This window comes from Nothobranchius furzeri, chromosome 11 (assembly GCF_043380555.1).
Source record: "Nothobranchius furzeri strain GRZ-AD chromosome 11, NfurGRZ-RIMD1, whole genome shotgun sequence".
Lineage (NCBI taxonomy): Eukaryota > Metazoa > Chordata > Actinopteri > Cyprinodontiformes > Nothobranchiidae > Nothobranchius > Nothobranchius furzeri.
In genome coordinates, this window is record NC_091751.1 from 21,623,519 (window position 1) to 21,639,283 (window position 15,765).

The following is a 15,765-nucleotide window of genomic DNA, read 5'->3' on the forward strand; positions in this document are numbered from 1 at the left end:
CACGGGGGGAATAGCTGTAACGTGTGCGACTGGCATCGGGTTCTGAAACCCGTTAAATGAAATATTGTTTGAGTCCTGATTGAACCTTGATAGGCAGCTGCTGACTCATGCTGGGTGTCATGATCCACACATGCAGGGAAGGAGAGAAGGTGGATTATATCATCCTATGGATGAACCTGAAATGTGAGGTGTGGAGGTCGTTTAAGGTTTATATCATTTTTATCTTTTCTCTAATTGCTGTTGTGTCTGTTTAGGTTCGATGTAATGATCCTGGCTGTTATTCGCCTCCAGCTTCAGCAGGATTCACCTTATATTTCTACGTCATTAAAATCTGCTTAGCTGTTTGATGTGATTTTATTAAAGGTGTAGCCTTGAAAAACTTTGTGCTTATGTGTGCATCTGCCGGTGGACAGTCACGGTAAGGGGAGGCATGATAATATGTAAATTCCTCCGCGGGAGGGACTTGATGTTCTCCACAATTAGGTGGAAAAATATGTGCATATATTGGCATCTGCATCAGTGGCTGGACGAACTGAGCTGGAAAAAAATGAAATATCAGTAAAAAAAAAAGTTATTATGCAATATCTTACTTCTGATCTATTCAACCACAGGACTGAGCTGCCAGACAGGTGTTAACCTGGGCTGGATTAAACCTCCGTAGCAAAATAATGATTCGTAGCAACATTTTTTTTTTTTTTGTGTGTAGATGAGTCTGATAGTTCAATAAATAAGATGAGGAAAAAATGGAGGGTGGCCCTGGTTGTGTTTGCTATCTGTGTGTGTTTCAGATCATCAGCCTCCTGTTCCAGGGTCATCTCCTGCTTGGTTTGCTCAGGACTAACCCCGCTCAGCTCCGTCATCCGGCTGTAAGCTCAAACCTAACTCTGTCAGGAGTTTTTAGGGCAGAGCCCAGTGCAGTATGGGAAATAAGTGTGCCCAGGCTGTTAGTGGAAGATGGAAAGGGGCTGGAGGAGAGGCGGAGGGTCTGTGTGGTTGCTAGGATACGTGGTCGGCGCCTACAGCAGACATGATTTATAATGGCCAGGCTCACTGTCTCGCTTTCTCCACTAGTTTCCTCTTCTCCTTCCTTTCCAGCGTCCATCCTTATTTTTCCACAGGTGTTGCCACATTTGACTGATCCGGGTGCAAACGCTTGACCTAGTCTAATTATATTTGATTATTAGCGTGATTCTTTTTTAATACACCACTTTATCTCAGCTTCATCTTAACTGTCAATATAAAATAATTGTTGTGAGTTCATCTGTGGTATAGCGACTAGGCAGCAGCGCCCGTATGCGTATGCACGTTGACACGATCATGCGCAATCGTACGAGTGCATGAATAGTTGATATTGATTTGCTGAGATTTGATCCACCTCAGGATGTGCAGGTCCTGAGAGATAAGAGGCAGCGCAGGGAGGACAGAGCGGTCGGTATATGGGAGAGGAGAGTGAATAGAGAGTAACGAGGGGCTGGAGGTAAAATAAAATGGTCGTCTGTGTTTCGTCACAGAACCATGACACCACCATGGGTGTGAGCATCAAGGGCACTAAGCCCACTGGATCCACATGCAAATGCTAACTTAAACAGTTGGTAGTTTATGTCAGTTCAAACAGTTCTTTGTGATATCCATGTTCTGTGCTGATGTTGTAATTTGATTTATTAGTGATGTGGTGCAGCCCTAACCTACAGCTGATTGCCTTAGAGTCAACCCAAGTTTTAAAGGATCTGAGGAACAATTTGATGAGGTCAGTCACAGCAAATGCTCTGATTGGTCACAAATTGTACAAGATCATGTAATTTCATGTGGATCGTGTTAACGTGATTCATAAGAATATGACCAAAACAGCTAACACTCAAACATGAGATAATTCAGCGCTTTGGGCTTCCTGACAGGGTTGCGGAAGGCGCTTTATAAATAAAGCTTTGATTGATTGATTGATAATTGTAGTTTAAAACTCTGGAATGAAAGACAGTAGACAGTTCCTTACAGAGCAAGTCACCCCCAAATCAACTTTTGTTTTCTGATAAACTATATAAATAAATGTGATGTTGTAGCACTATTATCAAGCTTGCTAACGCACAAAACGGGGTCGGAAAACTGCGTAAGCAACTTTCCACGTAAACTTTGGGATTTATGAAAGAAAACTTAGCGGAAAAATGTGCGCAACTTTAAGTTGACTAAGGACCTGGCTTACACACATGTTGGACATGGAGAGCACCTGCAGTGCTGCTGCTGAGAAGATACAAGTATGAAATCCTGCAGCATTATCACTTGTACTGCTTCTTTCACACAGAACAAGACCCCCCACACGCACACACACACACACACACACACACACACACACACACACACATGCGCGCACATTCACACACACGCGCACACAAACACACACACAGCCTGAAGCGCAGAATACGGAATGCAGAATATCAGCAGGGGGTCAGATTGAGACAGAATGTCATGCTTCTGTGACAGTGTGTGTCCTGTCACTGTGACCCGATTGATCATGCGTCCTGGCTACTTAGACAAGGGAAATCTCCGTTTGCATGACTGGTTAGCGTGTGTGACTTTCACCCGGGAGTCTGGGGATTGAATCCCGATTGGACCATTTTTTTTATATCCGTCACAGATCTCTCAGAAGAATTCACAACATTGACGGCTTCAGCAACGCTGTGCCACTCCGTGGATTTTCTCTTGTTTGTTTTGCAAAAGTACTTCCTTTCATTTCTCCACCTCACCCACAAGTACCTCAATTTCTGCTTCTGTAAAATTGAGCTTCCTTGATCTGCCTTGATCTACGGTCGCCATCGTCATTGGCGGAGCGCTGCAACAGCTGGCTTATGTATATGTATGAGATCCACAAGGCACTTTGCATTGACTATTTATGGCAGTAAGTGGGCGTGGTGAGGGCGGGATATGACTAAAAAGCAGCTGAGAACCTTTCTAGATAGTTTCTGATTTTTGAAGTGGAGATTGCGTGCAGCTGTGCGTACTCCATGTTTGATAGATCACAAACTTGGTGTAAGTACTTTTTTTTTTTTGCTGAACTGAAGTACGGTTTTAGTAAGGATTCTACACAATGTTTGATAAATGAGACCCCTGGACTTTGCTTATGGTGCAACTCCTGCTGATTGGCGATTGGCCTCAGGTGTGCTCCGCCACAGATGTGTTTATTATTTAGTATTGAAAATCCTATGGAGGATGTGCGTTACTGTCCGCTATGGTGAACTAGATATTCTTAATATTGTTCGAATGCGGGGCTATGTGTGTTAACATTATTTTTATTTAATTAGCATGATGAGCTTCTTATCTTTGTCCCCATTGGGATCAGTTTGTTAGCTAGCTAACGTTAACTTTTGTAATACTGCACTCTAGGAGCTGAATCTTCCAACGAGTGAACTGGGCTTGAACTAGTTGAAACCAGACAAAACTGGCAAATATATATATATATATATATATATATATATATATATATATATATATATATATATATAAAGAGCTGGAAGAGCACTGCATCATGATCTGTGTTTCATTTATTTTTTCCACTTCCAATTGATAACCAAAAATCAGAAGATTGTGTTTTTCATGTTTTTATTTTTGGGCTTGAAATAGAAAAGAACAAATAATACGTGGATTCATAGTGGGTAGAGTTAGCTTTGGATAGCTTCTCCTTACCCGGTGATGCCCACCAAACATTTCTGTCTGTAAACGGGGCCTGCATGTTCACGGAGAGGTTTGGTTCTTCCTCTGTGCTCAGACTGGAGGCTAATCATATTTCTTTTTTAAATAAGATCTTTAGGACATATATTTCTGTATGTGATCAGATACAATTTGTGAGTCCTGCTCAGGGATAACCATCCTATCTGCATCAGCTGCTGCATTCAGGGTGTAGGTGCAGTCTGGGTGTAGCTGTAGCTGTGGTGGGAGGAGGCGCCACGTTTATTTCGGTGTCTAACTGGTCTCCATGCTTTCACTCAGCACGCTTCATCAGACTGTTAAAAAATCACTGTTGAGTGTAAATCAAACTGGGTGGAGCTGGCAGTGTGGGCAAGTTTTATGGAACTTCAATCAGTTGGATTCAGCTCATACTTTCTAACAAACTGATTAGATTTTAGAGGTCAAAGGTTAAACTAGTTTTATCATTTACTCAATTTTTGGTACCCTAAAAAAATGACATGACCTTTTACATCTAAAAGTCCAACTTAATTATGTCACCATGTTTAAATCTATGAGAAACGTGTCTCTAGAGCAGGGTATCCGCGGGTCCTTAAAAAGTCTTAAATTAGCTTTTCCTAATTCAAGGCCTTAAAAGTCCTTAAAAATGACAAATAATCCTTAAATCCAGTTTCCAAAGGTCTTAAATGACCAAAGACCCAATAAACAAGATTCTTTTATTTCTATAAAAATTTCCTGAATTTCTAGTTAGTGTTCAGCATTTTTTGTGTATGATGTTGGCGTAAGCGGAACCATACGCAGTCAGTTGGTTGTGAAAGGGGGTTATTTTTTTAGATGAGCACATTAGCTGGTTAAGCTAGTGGGAGCTTGCGCCATGTGGAAGGGCAAGTTTAATGGTAACTGGATGGCTAATCCCATGTTCGCGACGTGGTTAGCACCGGCTCCAGGCAATAGCTGGCAATAGCTGGAAATTATCGCTTAAATTTAATTTTTAAAATAGCTTACCGTAAATCCTCTAATACAGGCCGGTATTCAATTAAAGGCCGGGTCTCCAATTGTGGCCGGTGTCAGAGTCAGTTGAGGTAAATAATGGCCGGTCTCTTATTGTGGCCGGGTAGAATGTAGTAACAAGCAAGTATGAGCGTCCCAGCGGCGGGGTTATAGTCCCCAAATCAACCAGCAGGAGGCAGTAGAGGTTCACGCAGCCCTTTATTAGGCTTTTTCTTCAACGCTTTGTAACGCTACAGACACGATCCTCTATCACGCTCCTACCACACAGAGTCACAGTGTCAGTTAACCATGCTAATTCAACTCGCTCCACAGAACACACATCACCTTCCCTGTGGCTTACATAACACTCACACAACACGCAAATCATAGGAACTAGCAGAATGATAGGAAACACATATAACACAATACCCAGAATGCACCTGGCTTACAACCCCAGCCAGGTCATTACACTATCAAGTTCAAAGAGAACGTGCTGATTATGCTGCAGAACACTCTGGGGAGCAGCAGTAGGGGTTGTATGAACTAGTCGACTTCACTATAGTGACTTTTTATGCCTGTCGTGGACTAGTCGCTGTCACGTGATAATGACCGGCAAGATGCAGCCCTCGGAAAAGACAGCAGCCTGCTGTCAGCAGGTGACAAGCTCCTGCGCTCGGGTGGGGGGGCAACGCGCTGTGCCAGACCGTAGGTACTGACACGCGATCGTTCATGTCGGTTCATTTCCTTTAATGTTTTCTGTCTTTTATTTGCGCCTGATGTGTATCGCTGCTGTGGAGCGGGGCGCATCAACTTGTCCTCCGACGCACAGATCACTGATGCGGCCGGCAAGCAGGGAGCGCTCCGCTGTTTTCGCGGTCGGTAGATCTGCCTCCTGAGCACGGCCACAGTAACAATCAGGTGTCGCCACCTCAAAAACTAATTTAACACGCGATCGTTCATGTCAGTTCATTTCCTTTAATGTTTTCTGTCTTTTATTTGCGCCTGATGCGTTTCGCTGCTGTGGAGCGGGGCGCTGCGGGCATCACCTTGTCCTCCGACGCACTGATCACTGATACGGCCGCCAAACAGCGAGCGCTCCGCTGTTTTTGCGGTCGGTAGATCTTTTAGAGCTGCAGTTCAAAGGTAACTCGTAAGGTGAATATATATGAACGCAGGTAGCAGTTTTTCTTTAGGATTGAGAGGAGATGCAGGAAGATAATAAACAGACAGGACAGAAAAATAGTCAAATAAAAACAAGTTAGTTTTTGTACCTGCTGTTGCAACAAACAGACACCATTGAAGGTCATCAGAAGTGATGAACAGAAAATGAAATAATTATTTTAATGTTTAGAGCAGCAGGAACTCAGAGAGGCTGCAGGCGCATCAGTGAGTTTGCGGCCGCTGCGCAGGGGGAGGGGGGAGAGGGCTAAAGCAGGGGGAGGGGGGAGATGGCTGAAGCAGAAACTACCGTTGTTAAAAGAAATGTGTTTTAAGCCGGGCGTACACTGTGCGACTTTTTCACTTTTTTGAGCCGATTTTCCAGTCGTGCGAGAAGCCACGACATCGGGGCGAGTTTTGCGCCGAGCGGTCGTGTAGTGTACAGGGGGTTACGAGAGGCGATTAACACCACGTGACCAGCCGCCGATCAGCAGTCGTGAGGTCGCAGGGACTTCTGGTGTGTTTAATATTTCGCTCGTCCCTCGTGAGGGTATCGCACTGTTGAAGCGGCGCTGCGAGCAGCTGCGAGCAGCTACGATCCAAAAAGTATCAGAACCGCTCACGGCGCATGCGCGCGCGATCCTGCATCAACGCCGGCCGGTCGCTCGCTATTTCCCTAATAACACACGCTGTTCGTTTTTGTTTCTACACGTTTTTTTTACTCACAAAGATTGTCAAGAAAGCGTGTTTGTCGTGTTCATGTCAAATTAAACTGATCACAAAACACAGATTTACTTTCTTTATTTCGTTTCCTCATCCAACCCCCATAAATCCCTGTGTGTCCTCCTGCAGCACTCCCGAAGGACAACAGGCAAGACAAAAAAGTCTGACGTGTTGAGTAAAAACTGCTATTTTTAGCACATTTTTAGGGCCGACGTGTTGCTACCAGACGTACAGTGTGAGCAGTCAGGTCGCATGCGAGAACTGGGTCGTGCAGTGTGAGCACATGACTCGTGAGATCTGCTCTGCGAGGAAGTCGTACAGTTTGAGCTGAAGCTGAACGCTGCGAGTGAAAAAGTCGCACAGTGTACGCCCGGCTTAACTTTGAAAATGTGGGCGCAATTTTAATTGTCAAAAACTCCAATGAACATTAGTTCATTTTTCTCAAATGGAAATAGAGGCCTGCCTCTAATACTGGCCCTCCTTCCAATAAAGGCCTGGAGCTTGATGAGCTTGAGTCAAATAGAGGCCCGGGCCCGTATTAGAGGATTTACGGTAAATTTGGTCAAAGTGGCCTTAAAAAAGGTCTTAAAAAGTCTTAAATTTGGCTCCCTTGCAGCTGCAGATACCCTGCTCTAGAGTTTAACTGGATCAACAAGTGCAACCTCCACCATTGCTGTGGGATTGTTTTTGTACACAAACAACAAATTTACGTTTTAAAGTCATATTGGCACAGCTGCCTCCAATAGTCGTCACAGACAATGATGCCAACTATGATAAATAGTCGTTTTCTGTGTGCTTAGTCAACACATAAGGATTATGAATTTAAAGGTACAATAAATACAATTTTACAGAGAAATAATCACAAAACTAATCCTAATGTCTCAATCATGTTGGAAGGAAGGTTACATTGAAACAGATTTCCTTCTCAGCCAGCTGGGGGGTTGTCAGTTTTCTCCTCTTCAAAAAAACTAAAGAGGGACGTAGTCTTTGTTTACACTCTGTGAGCCTGAGGGGTTGCCAAGTCTATGCCAGCTAATGCCTGACTTATGCTTCTCCGTCTGCGTCAGTGCGGAGACACGCATCACCATTATCCGTCCTTGCGTAGGGCTCCGGCAGACCCGCAAGTACGTACGGAGTCGAGCCCACTTCTTTAAACATCCGTCGAACGAGACGGATTACGCAAGCTTGTGATTGGTCAGGACGCCGCTGTTGTTTACAGCGCTGCCATTGCAAAGAGAGCCGAGGATAACTAGCGGCAGACACGGAGAAGCTTGAAGAATACCTCGCGAAAAAACTCTAAAAACATGAACGTTTTATCCTCCCGTGACTGGAGGAGTGAAAAGATGCGCAGCAAGTGTTTTATTTGTGGACGGAAATGACAGGAAACGTGGGTTTAGAGGTGGGGAGCGCATGAAGAGGTGGGAGAATGAGAGACAAATACGTCCGTGTTAAAAGTCTCTTATATACACAAAAAACACAATATAAACACACGATCTTGGACCGATACATGACAGGATACCACAGAACAGCGCTACGCCCTCTGCTGTCCTGCCGGGCAATTGCTTTGCAACACTCCCCAGGAGACGGAGAAGTGTGAGAGCAAAACGCTTCCGGTGTCGGTACAAGATCTGCTCGGGTGCAAAATTGGCTCGGGGTCCATCGACTGCCGATGACGTCTAGTTGATTGGCTGAACATGAACCTTACGGAATTACGTAATCACGTTACGTTGTTATCACGTTACGTTGGTCCAGGCAAATCTTTCTGTTGGAAAGATGGACAACTTTTACAAAGAAATCCATCATTACCTCTTTGAAAATACACTTTTAGCATAGAGCTGCATGTATATTAGGGCTGAAAGATTAACTGCATGTGCAATTAAATTGCGATGTGACAAAAGGAGATTTTCTAATTTCAAAGGCTGCAATTTGGCAGCGACTGGTTAGCGCAATGCTAATATACATGGAAAATCCCATAGGAATGCTAATGCTAATATTGCTGATTACATTATTACAAATTATGAATTAGAAACGTGCCAAATGATTACATTTGGAGTCTAATAGAAAGTAAAAATACCATCAATCAAATAAGTACAGACAGGTATTTTAGTAAAGCCAGAATACTTTTAACTCCAGAGTTTTGGCTAGCAGCTATGAGCGTAACCGAACTACACATGGACAAGACGTCAAAAACTCTAAACACAAAATACTTCAATAAACGGGACACACTTCTTTCCTGCAAATACAATTTCACAGGTGTTGCTAATACCTATGATTCTTCAATGGATGTGCTCAAAGAGGAGTTCAACATTATGAATAAAATATAGTGTTTTATTTTACAAATACCATTATAAACACAAACTTACGTCTTAAGAAACATTATTTTAATAACGAAACTGCTAAATTCTTTCCAACAGTATAGATGTGTAGTGTATTTTGTCCGAGTGGGTTTGCCGTACTTTGACGTCATCGGCAGTCGAAGGACCCCGAGCCGATCTTGCACCCGAGCAGATCTTGTACCGACACCGTCAATCCGTGCGTGTCTGTCCCTTGCGGAGCTGACGGAGAAGCATAAACCAGGCTTAACACCGCTGCTTAGCTAATAAAAGGCTAGCATTTAGCTTTTTCAGCTTTCTGACCATCAATAAAATGCACGTGAAGAAGAAATTTGTTTTTTTGTTGCCATCTAGGCTTGAGCGGTATTACAGTACACAGCCGGTGTTAAAACATAGCAACGGTGTCGGTTCCAATACCATCATGAAAAGAACTGTGCACGTAGGAGACGAGTATTAAAATGATAAAAACAACAATGAATAAAAATTGGTGGCAGCTGTAAGTGTGTTAAAATGAGGGCTGCATTCCATTGCATTGGTGCAGAAGTGGAATGCAGCTCTCTATTATAAGTCCGTCCCACAGTTTCAAGTCGATGAGTCTTCTGTGAAATGTTACTAAAAGTCTAAATCTACTGAGGATGAAGGCGTGAGTCATAATCCTGTTAATCCATTTTAGTGAATGTAAAAAATTCTTCATTTTCAGACCTCCTTAAAAAGGCTTCAACACTGAAGATTAATAAGAAAGAAGCTGATGATAGTGTGTTTTATTCCCTGCTGACTAAGCAGAAGGTAGGGTGTAGCTGCACACCTAGCAACCACCATTCAGGCTGCCGTACTGGTGTCACACCAGCATGCCAGATGTTTGGTGTCATGCATGAAGCTATTGATGCCTCATGCGATTAGCTGAAACCATCACCACCCATTCTACTTAACTGGCTTTCTAACTTATCTGCAGCTAATAAATTTGATTATCTGACATAGAAAGAGCCTGCCCCTCTTCCTGTTTGGCACCAGTAAGTGATCCAGGAAAGCATTCAAACTGGAGTGGCCATAGTTCTGTTTCCCTCAGTCTGTCCAGCATCTTCCAGTAAATGGAGGATAATTTTAGAGCGATAAAGAGCCCAGAGGATATCGAGGGGAGGGAGCATGCACGCACGCACGCACGCGCGCACACACACACACACACACACACACACACACACACACACACAATAAGAAGGTCCTTCATTCCCTGTTGCACCTGCTGACCCTACAGGATCCACTGAGATGGACTACTGCTGAATGTGCGGCTCCAACTCACACACACACACACACACACACACACACACACACACACACACACACACACACACACACACACACACACACACACACACACACACACACACACACACACACACACACACACACACACACACACAGGAATGCGTACACACTTTGACTAATAGGCCTAATGCTTCCTGAAGAGCGCCCAGCACTGCATTAGCTATGGATGTGGGATTGATTTAGAAACTGAAAGCCTTCTAGTGTGTGTGTGTGTGTGTGTGTGTGTGTGTATGTGAGTGTGTGTATGAGTGTTTGTATGGGTAGAAAGTGTGTGTGAATATAAGTTGCACACTCATCAGTGTGTATTTTTATTTTCTTTAATTCCATGTCTTTTGCCTTATCTATTCACCGGCAAATTATTCACTCACTCACTCACTCACTCACTCACTCACTCACTCACACACACACACACACACACACACACACACACACACACACACACACACACACACACACACACACACACACACACACACACACACACACACACACACACACACATACACACACTGGAGCTTTAACCATTCATAATGATGGATAATCCAAATATGCTCACATGCTTTATGTGTTCCATAAAATTACAAACATACAAACATTTACCATTTGATTCTCCCCACTGTTGAAGCTTTTTTCACGAATGCTTAAACTCATAAGGTACTAAAACTCGGTTGCTAATTATAGACTCACCAGAAGCACAAAATGCAATTTGACCTATCACATCAATTACATTGTGGTGAACCTGGAAGAAAAAACGTGTCCTTCTACGGTGGGATTATTTCTCAACATCACAGTTGAAAAAAAAAAGAAATTGAAAATATAATGAACTGGACTTCATTTCCTATGGGTCTTATTAGAGAGATTTGAATGGTTGAGGATGGAACGTGTGTCACCGTGTGCTGTAGAAGTAGTTGTAATTAAAAAATGTTTGTGTTAAAGCAAGACTGTTTATTTAGCGGTCAATCGGCGGTCCTACCCTCACTTAGCTTTGGGTAGTGACGGGAAGAATTAGGTCACGGATACAAGCGGCCAAAATGAGTTTTATCTGCAGGGTGGCTAGGCCTTAGGGATAGGGTGAGAAGCTCAGTCATCCGGGAGGGGCTCTCTGTAGACCTGCTGCTCAATCGAGAAGAGCCAGTTGAGGTGGCTCAAGCATCTGGTTAGGATGCCTCCTGGACGCCTCCCTGATGAGGTTTTCCGGGCGTGTTTAACTGAAAGGAGACCCAAGGGAAGACCCAGGACACGCTGGAGGGACTACGTCTCTCATCTGGCCTTGGGATTCCACCGGACGAGCTGGCCCAAGTAGCTGGGGAGAAGGAAGTCTGGGTCTCCCTCATGGGCTCCCGTAGAAGGAAACGTGGCATCTGATATGGCATCATCCAGAGACTTAGACCCACTCCCATGTATTTTAGACCCCATTTTTATGATTATATGTTAGAAAGGCAGCAATATTAAAAAAAAAAAACCGGGACATCATTTAATTCATTTTCAACCACATTTTGATGGATATTTTCAGAGATTAACAGTAAAACCTACACATTGTCACTGTAAAGTAATCTTGAGCTAAATATCTCCAGACCTTCTAAAGGCCCTATTTCCATCTTTTATCTAAGGCCAGGTTCTGGAGGTAACATGCCTAAAAGGAAGTCCCAGAGACACCTGTCACTAGTGGCACATTTCAGCTCCTCGTAGATGATCCCAAAGTATTCCCTAACCAGAGAGGATGAATAGTCCACCCACTGAGTTCTAGGTCTTCCCTGGGGTCTCCTTCCAGTTGAATGTACCCCAAAAAAATGTCCAAAGAAACACAACCAGTAAGTAGAGCAATCCTGTGATCCGCGGTCTGTTTTTGATGCCTATTCCTGCCTGAAGGAGCCTCGCAGCCTCCCGCGAGACTTGCACTGGGTCCAGCACAACTTGTGGGATTCCAGTCTCAATCCAGCGCTCTTATGAGGAAGCATAATGCAACCTCACTTTTTGATGAAATGGAGCAGTGTCTATAATCTGAGCCTCCTGAGAAGACAAGGCTCCTCAGTTTATCTCTACATCTTTTCAAACCGCCAGTATGTCATGACAGATAGCTGCTTATACTGATCCAGGTTGTGCTGGAGGTTTCTTCCTGTTAAAGGGGAGTTTTCCTCTCCACTGTCGCTACATGCTTGCTTAGTGTGGGGATTGCTGTAAGGTCTCACAAGTCAGTGACTCAGTGCAATCTGCTGGGTTTCCTTAGATATTAAACTTTTAATTAATTGGAGTAATGAACTGAGGTCATTATACTCATAAGTAGGTTCAATTGGAACATTAACTTTCTAAAGTGCTTTCAGACGACTTGTGAATTGACGCTAAATAAATAAACTGAAGTTGAGTTGAATAAAGAAGCAGCTTTGGTTGCTTTTCTTTCATTTCCTGTCTGAGACTTGAAGACTTTTGAAGAATGTTTTGTTTTCCTCCAAATTGTCACTACACATTAACCCACAAGTCACTAAAGGTGTGGAAAACTGACAAAACATCTTTTAATTATTATTTCTGAGTTTTTCATGCAAACTGAACATGAACTCTCCTACACCTGTCTCCTGCACTAGCTTCTGATAGGAAACAGTAAGTGAAACTGTAGGATTAGAAAAGCCCGACAGATGTACGTCACACCGTCACTTAACGTTCACGAACTCGCCCATCTGGACTCACGATGAGGAAGGCTGTTGTTGGTTTAGCATCCAGGAAACAGCAGAGAACATCTCAGCTAATAGAAGCTAACCGTTGGTATAGGGCTGGGCAATAAATCGAAAATGTATTGTTATCGAAATTTCTGACTCTTATAGAGATCATTTTTCCTATGTCAATAAATTTGATAATAAAAATGGTGTGTAGGTTTGCAACGTTCGTGTCCCTTTAAGAAGCTGTACCACCTTGAGTCGTGTAAAAATGTGACCGCCCCATCTAGCGGACAGCTTTTGTTTCTGCGCATACCTGTTGCTGTCATCCATTTATCGTTATCAAGGTGAAATCCTCAATATATCGTGATATTTATTTTAGGCCGTATCGCCCAGCCCTACGTTGGCTTTAGCAACTTCACCACACAGCAGAACTCCTCCAGGCGTGTGTTATTCATGGAGATTAAACGTCAATGCTGCAAGTCAGTGATAGCATTGCTGTTATCCAATCTGAGGCAAGGTGTCCAAACGTCAGGAAATAAGATGATCAGCTGTGATGTGGCTCACCAGTGTTTTTTGCCCCCAGAGTACAACGTACAAGGCATTAATTCCTACTAGAGATCACTGCAGATGTATTGATTAAACCAGTTATTTTATAAGCTTCACTAGCTTGCAGTCCATGGATCCATGATCTCTTCTGTGTACCTAGCATTCTTCAGTCAAACATCCAACCATCTGACTTAAGAATACTCAAGAGTGTCCAACAACTACAGCTCAGCTAAAATTGGGTCATGCAACAGCGGGATGATTACAGGAGCAAATCCATTAACAGAAAGGCTGAAAAAGACAAAACCCTTCTGCAGTGGCCCAGTTTAGATTCAGACCTTCGTGTGATTGAACTTCTGTGTCAGGACTTTTAGGATCCCACCGCAGAGAGCTGACCATGAACTAACACCAGCAGACTTTAGTAAGCTAAAGCAAGGCTGCAGAAGAAAGTGGGACACAACTGACCTTAATGGTTTGAGAGACAAATGAGCCAACGCTCATTCATTCAGGATAAAAAGTTGCTTTCAGATCAGGTAGCTCCTTCTGCCTCTTCTAATTTTACTTTAATTAAACTTTGACACATCTCTGGTGGTAACTTAATCCAGACTCGTTGGATAAAGTCTTTGGATGACAGTGAACATTAGATGTGAAGTTTCCAACATCCCAGCATTTCCTACAGGATGTGATTTGCTTTGGACCAGATCCATTATTTTTCTCTAGCTGAACCCGAGGCTTACTAGTTGATCATCATTTCTGAGTTTAGATAATAACGTGGCATGGTATTGTATATTTATGTATGTAATAAAATCCTCCCGGGAAGAATCTGCAGATTGAGTCGTGTAACCTTAGCTGAAAGCTAGGTGAAGCTCGGTGGAGGAACAAGGCCGCGGTGCGGAGGCGTGGTGTTGTTGTAGACGCAGGTGACTGGCAGTAGACGCTGGTGGAAGCGACGAGAACGAAGGCTGAAGAAGAAGAACGAGTTAAATCGTGCTCAGAGATGAGGGGAGGGCGAGGTGGCCTGGGGGGAGGAGAAAAGAAAGAGCAGAGGAAAAAAGAAGCAGACGTGGAGGAGGTGGGGAGTTGATGAAGCAGGAAGCTGGGTTATTCCTGCTGTGAATCTATGCGTCTTTGCTTTGTGTGTGTGTGTGTGTGTGTGTGTGTGTGTGTGTGTGTGTGTGTGTGTGTGTGTGTGTGTGTGTGTGTGTGTGTGTGTGTGTGTGTGTGTGAATGGCAGGCTTTGGCAGTAAATGAAACTGTTTATCAGATCAATAAGGCCATCATCTTCCAGATGACTGTGGCCTCTACTGAAGAGTAGCCATAAATCACAACCAAATATGGAGGACAGCGATCTATATGGTGTGTGTGTGTGTGTGTGTGTGTTTTCTGTCTACTGGTTCGTGACTGTGTGCTCGTCCTACGGTGCTCTAGAGCTGAGAGTTGAGATGAAACAGTCACAAAATGGAGTCATGGTAAATGGCCGACCACACCTTGGTGTAAAATGACAGGAAACGCCACGATGCTAGAGCGGATGTATGATCCCACGTCCTCCATTCTCCTCTACAGAGTTAACAGCAGTGCTCTTGTTCTGTGTCAGATGGCCCCCTGTGCTCTTACTCTGAATAACGTAGCCTCCCGATATCAGTGACAAGAGTCTCAAAACCAAAATAGCATCTTCAGCTCTGATAAATATAGAAAGTAATTAAATTGGGAGGAGGAGAGGAAGAGAAAAGCCAGAGAGAAGGAAAGGTCTGTTTTTATGTGAGCAGATAAAAGTCTGATCTGTGGAGCTTTAACAGCCATCGATTCGACGGGAATAAAATATGCTGTTCTTTCTTTACTTCCCCGTCCACAGATGTTATCAGTCGCCGCTTCCTGCTGGTTTTAATAGATGTTGGTGAACAAACCGGAGCTGGACTTTGAACTTTGTGCCGTTTTGGGGCCTGCTACAGTAGCTCAGTGAGTCAGCAGTATTTCATCCAGATAATTCTCAGGAGAACGCTCACTCGCTCGCTCGCGTCACGTCAACTTTCTGGTGCCTTCTGCGTGTTTGGTCTAATTTTAACTGCTCTCTTTTATCCGGCGCTCGCCCATCGGCGGGTAAACCAGAATCAGAACGTTGAGCCCAAATGTGTCACCGATGGCAGGAGGGTGAGGGGAGAGGGGTGAAAGGTTACGAGCGGGAGTCGGGGTCTGTCAGGGCGGCCAGGCCCCTTCCTTGGCACGATCCCCCTCTGGGGAAGTGTGTGTGTGTGTTTTTAGTGACATGTTGTGACAGAAACTGACTGACAAGCCCTTTTGCAGCTCAACACCAGCCGCCGCAGAGAGACTAATGATGACAGCTCTCAGGCCCTACACACTGCTTCCCTTTT